Genomic DNA, 6353 nt, shown 5'->3' on the forward strand with positions numbered 1-6353 from the left:
AACTTTGCATAAAGAAAATCTGTGTCAAGGGGTTTGGATGGATGCTGAAACAATCTTAAATTTTACTCTTGAGGATTTACCGTGTCTCCAGGACCACAGTCCAAATGAGAGCTTTGAATTGTTCAGAAATGTACACTTGACTCCTTCAGTAAATTATACATGAAGATCCGCTTTAAGCATTTGCTATATTTATAGTGCCTTAAATTGGCATTGAATCCCAGAGTGTTTGGACCTCAAAATAAAGAAAAAAATACTGTTGATGTCAAAAATAGCATTCCTTTTTATTAAAATGTGTACATGCATTAAAGAAAATTTAGTAGATGCATATAAGCCAAAAGAAGAAGAAATCATGCATAATTCTAGCATTTAGAAATCAAGACCATTGTACCATCTCACTATATATTCTTTTCTCCGCCGTTTATAACGGCCATATGGTATAACATTGCATGGATATACCATAGTTGATTTAACCAGTCCCTCATTGTTAGAAATTTAGGGTTATTTTCCATGTTTCGCCAAAATTCATCAAGCGGCAATGAACACTTCTGTAACATAAATCTTTGTACAGGTCCTTTTGCTCTTCTGCGAGTAACTTCGGGCAGAAACAGAACTTCCACGAAGAGAAAAATGTAAAGCGTGGAGGTAGCAAAGAAGCACTGCTTTCTAAGAGGTCTGCTCTGACCTCCACAGGCCGTCCGGGCTAGAGTCATACCCCTGCTATCCCCGTGGGCTGGGGAAGCAGCCTCTTCATTCAAAGGCTTGTCTGCTCTGCACAGCTTCGCGGTTAGAGGTCAGTAAGTCTCCCAGCAAGGTTCTCGGAATACGTCCTCTTCCAGTTCTAGGAGGAGGGATTGCTCTGGGGATACCTGTGACTAAGCTGGGATCTGTAGGCGGGATGGGGCTGGGGGGACGGGGACGGGGTGGAAAGAGTTATTTTGGTATCTCTCCTACCGTTACATCCTGTTGATTTGAGAAACACCATCACACTCCTGTCAGGACTCCCCCTGGGGTGCCTACTGCACTCAGGTGGGTGCAGAGGTTAGTAACAAGCTGTTTCCTTGATTCGGCCCTGGCAGGCTCTGAGCTCCCCTACTGCAAAATCTCCAGTGAGCCCTTAGCACCCACGAGGCATAATTAGCCTGGTGAATCAGCAACCTCGCCCTTTCCCTCTCTGCTCCAGCCTCACCAGACCACTCACCAAAGCAACCTCTGTACACTCAGCTCCCTCGGCGTGAACATCCATCCTGACCTCCAAAGTCTCCATCTTTCTTTATAACACAGGATAACCATCATTTCCTCTGTGGAAGCTTCTCCAGGACCCCAGGCAGAGTTCACGTCTCCTCACTCTTATTCCAAGAACCATCATGACGTTGGGCTGGTGGTCTATGACCTGCCTCACACAGCAGGCTGTGACTCTTCCTGATGAGGATTGTGGCTCTGGGAGTCTGTCTTCTTGGTGCCCAGAACAGAGTCTGACAGGCAAAAAAGCACAGATTTTCCGTTTTTATTTATTTTCCAACGAATGAATTTAAATGTTTGAAACCACTAACTCAGGAATTTGCACGTGAATATTTTTAAACAGCATTAATTAGCCGATATCCAGAACTATTAAATTGATACTACAATTTAATACTACAAGCCCTTGGTGGTAGGAGGTGAGTTTACCTGCAAAGCGTGTCATGGTACAGAATCAAAGAACAGAGTCACAGGGAGCCCCCAAACAAAGCAAGGTTTTCCTACCCATTTGGGGGTAGCTGCATCTCCCTGTAAGTGTAAATAATCTGGGGACGAGGAATGTATGCACCGTGTATGAAGGACAGTAAGGTCCCTGGACGGAGGCAATGAGGGGGACACCATTTCTGAAGAGTTTTCCAAGGGAATGACATCCTGCAGGATTATATAAAAGGAGAAACAACCTGTACTGTACCTACAGCATTTTCATGCTTACATTTCCATTTTATTTAAATGCAGAAGTTGTTAACATTTTGAAACTATCTTCCACTTGAGAGTCATTTAAATAATAGCCTAGATAATACAATATCCAGGAGCATGCATAAGAGGCACCCAAGATGCTTTGCTTCTGGGGAGAATCCTAGGAAATTGGAGGTTAATGTAACAGAGGGGCATATGCTAAGAAAAAAAGTTCTTGAAAAGAATAGAGGCATCTCATATAAAATATAAAACCAGCTCTAGAGGAAATACATTCTGAAACTGTTAACAGTCTGTGATTCTGGGTAATGGAGATGGTGGGAGACAAACTTTTTATTTGGGGCTCTACTGTCTGGATCTTTTACAAATTACTATTATGTGCATACCTTGCTTTTAATAAAGGAAGAAAAACTTAAAATAACTATAATGGATATATCCTTTAAAAATAAATGGCTTTGGGGCTTCCCTGGTGGCGCAATGGTTAAGAATCCACCTGCCAGTGCAGGGGACACGGGTTTGAACCCTGGTCTGGGAAGATCCCACATGCCGCGGAGCAACTAAGCCCGTGCTCCACAACTACTGAAGCCCGCGCGCCTAGAGCCCGAGCTCCACAACAAGAGAAGCCACCGCAATGAGAAGCCCGCGCACCACAACGAAGAGTAGCCCCTGCTCGCCGCAACTAGAGAAAGCCCGTGCACAGCAACGAAGACCCAATGCAGCCAAAAATAACTTAATTAATTAATTTAAAAAATAAAAATAAAGAAGCTGCCTTCATAGACTGTGGAGCAATAATTGTTACTGTTGTCTCAAATTAACATCTATTAACAATAACAAAATGGTCTATAAAATAAAAAATTAGACATCATTTATAGTGATTTCTTGAAAATCTAAACATCAATGGGAAATAGAGAAAACAGTGTGAGCTTAAAACAGAACCTTTTATCTTTCCCCCATAAATCACCTTGTTTTATTTATTCTCAAATAATTTAATATAAAAATAGTTCAGAATAATAATACCAAATAATAGTACTATTAAAGCAACATCTCATAAAAATCACTGGTGTTTGAATTCTATTTTATGAGAATATAATTTTCTTCTTCATTCTGTAGCCCAGGTGAAATGAGATTGAATCTTAAAAAAGCATTTTGTCTTTTGTTCTTTGTTTATTAAAAGGGGACCAAGAAGGCCTTTTAAATGAAATGTAATTCAATAGAATTAGTTTGAAAATAAATAGAGCACATGTGGTTAACTTTGCTTTTGAAATTAACCTATCAGGCGCAGATCTCTGTAATTAAAGAATCCTAATTCACAATTCTCTGAATCACTGCATTTGGCAGGCAAATGCCAGTAATTTTCATTTCACAACACAGTGCCTCAGACAGTAATAAGCCAGAAGGAAAAACATGCAGGTTTAATCAGGTAACAAAGCATGTCAAATACCTATCCTGAAACGAGGGAGTCTGGCACATGAAGTGTTAGCCTCCGAGAAGTCCCTTAGGGAATGTTATATGCTCTGATCTGTACCTTTTCACAGCTTCTGCTGAAACCTTTAAGAGGGAAAGAAAAGTCTCAACCAGAACAGGCATCGGTATTCAAAACAAATCACTCTCAGTGGGGCTTCTGGGAGCCAAAGATACAAACACAGGCGCACACACACACACACACGTGCATGTACACAGATGCCTATGCACACGCATGCACGTTCACGTACAAATATAAATCGATGCAAACGTAGAAGCAGATATATTAAACGAAGGGCACTTAAGGAATGGTCTTTGTTTAAGTAATTTTGGTTCATGTGACATAACAAGAAAAAATGCTATATTTAACTCTTAGGAAAGTATGTAAAAGTTGGACTTTGGTCTATAGTGTTCCCGACTAGCTGTTTCAGAGGCCAGAAGTAAGCCAGGAAGGTACTGCTCTTAGATGGAGAACCGAGGGGCAGGAAGACTTTCCAAGGCTCTCATAAGGCAGTTCCAGGGATCCTGAGTAAGGGACCTGACATCTAAAATCCAAGATCCGTGGAGCAACCAAGGAGCTAGTGAGGCGAAAATTTTGCAAACTACGTTGTGCTTGACCCACATTTCAAAGCCAAGCCCCTTCCACCAGAGGACAGGGTGCCCCACAAGAGTGCTTCCCTTAGACCTGCACAGCAAGCTCGGCCAGCTTGGCACCCTCCTTTGGCTTTGAAGGGTCCACAGGGCCAAGGGGAAGTGCCCATCTGAAGCCCTGTCACCAAGATCTGGGTATGTGGTCCCCAGAACATGCCCCTCCACCCCAAACAGCCTCAAGCCCAGGTCCTTGTTGGCTTTCTCTGAGGTCCACGCTCCTGAGGGGAGAGTTCATTGTTGGGGTACACACTCGAGGCCCAAGGGGGTGACTGAGGGCTGATTGTCAGAGTGACCTAGGGCTTGGACCTGTGAGCTGGGGCACCATGCCTTTGCTGGGGCAGACTGAACCTAAGCAGGAAACAACTGGGAGTGAGTCCTGGCTGGAGGTGAGTGGATCTATTTATTCCCTATCCCCAGCCCCACATTATTAGGAAAGGGTCCAGCCACATTTCCACAGAGAAAACGTATCTAAGTTAATCTGAGAGCTCAGGACCTCAACAGGGTGATTTTTGCTTAGCTTCTTTCCATTTTCCTTTCTAGTCATCAGGACCAAGAACCTCTCCTGAGTGGCTTTCCACAGTTATTTGACCTCCAATGACAAACATATCCAACTATAATCGTGAAATGCAATGAAATGTAAAAATGCCTAGTAAAGAAACACAGTGAAGAGTCTTTCCTTGGCCATTGTGTGTATAACCAAGCTGTTCAAAAGATAAAATAAAATTGTACAGTACAAGAAAGTCTGCAAGTAACGGATTAAAACTTTCTATTAAAGTATTTTTTTAAAAAAGGGGACAGCCTATCTACATATTTGCCTATTGCAATAACAAGCGATACATTTCAGTTTAATAACAAGTAAATCACAATTATATAGGTAAAAATTTATTTAAAAAATTTTAATATTAAACGTATTATTCCAAAGATGTAAGATATTTCAGGCATGAGCTAACATTTGCATTTACCAAACAAAAATATTATGCCTTGCAATTTGTGATCTGTTTCTCTATTTAAAATTTTAAACAAAAGGAAAGGTGCTGCACAGTCACAATGAAGGAGAGAATTGAAGTGACCAAGGTTCTGTTTCAATTCAGTCCATCACTACCTGTTATGGACTGAATTGTACTACCACCCCAATTCATATGTTGAACCCTAATCCTCAATGTGAGTTTTTGGAGATCGAGTTTTTGAGGAGGAAATTATGGTTAAATGAGGTCATAAGGATAGGGCCCTGACCTAATAGGATTGCTGTCTTTATAAGAAGAGAAAGAAATCTTTCTCTCCCTGTGTGCACAGAGGAAAGGCCTTGTAAGTACACAGGGAGAAGGTAGCTGTCTACAAGCTGAGGAGAGAGGCCTCACTAGAAACCAACCTTGCTGACACTTTGATCTTGTACTTCCAGCTTCCAGAACTGTGAGAAAATTAATTTTGGTATTTAAGCCACTTAGCCTGTGCTATTTTGTTATGGCAACCCTAGGTGACTAATATACTATCATTATTTTATCATTTATTTTGAATCTACTGTTTAATCATAGGAATGTGTAGTACCATAGCAATTGAACACACGCACTGTCACGGAAACAAGCTTTACCAGCTCCAAGCCCCTGACCACAAACTCTTGAAAGAAGCACAAGCTGCTCAGTCGACTTGGTGGGCGCCAGCTGGGAAAGTGGGTTCTCTGTGTTCACTTCCATTTAAAATACCATGTTTATTAAAGAATACATAATCAAGGCATGCTAATTTGAAGGTTACAGAGATATGTTCATATGTAAAATCAACAATAACTTCAGCAATTATTCCAAACAGAGTATAGCCAGAAACAGATTTTTTTCAGGAAGGCGTGTTTTATCACTGACATTGTTTAGAAATGCCAGCACATGGAAATACTAAACAGCAGACAGACTTTTAGTTGATCTTATCATTGTTTTTAAATTCTCTGCACACCATGTACCTGCTTATTACTTGCACTCGATGGGGGGACCACTTCCACTGCCCCTCATTTATTCCAGGTCTTCTGGGAAGCAGCCCATTCGCCTCACAGGACATTAGCTTCTGACATCAGAATGGGTCCCATCGTGACATGGTAATTTAGGTATCGTGATGCCTAAAAGAAGGGCGATAACCATCTGCCACTGTCACCTCAGGGTTGAAGAATGGACAGAACCTCCTAACACATTTAAGAAGTATTTCCTTCGGGGTACACGGTCCACGTGGGAGGAGAAAACAAGAGTGGTACAATATAAGTTGAGTGTCTTTCCAGCTAAGAAGCACTTCTTAGACTTCTTTGTCAGCAAATGATAAGGGGGTCTGTTTCC

The sequence above is a fragment of the Balaenoptera physalus genome (assembly GCF_965194825.1).
Source record: "Balaenoptera physalus genome assembly, chromosome: 18".
Classification (NCBI taxonomy): domain Eukaryota; kingdom Metazoa; phylum Chordata; class Mammalia; order Artiodactyla; family Balaenopteridae; genus Balaenoptera; species Balaenoptera physalus.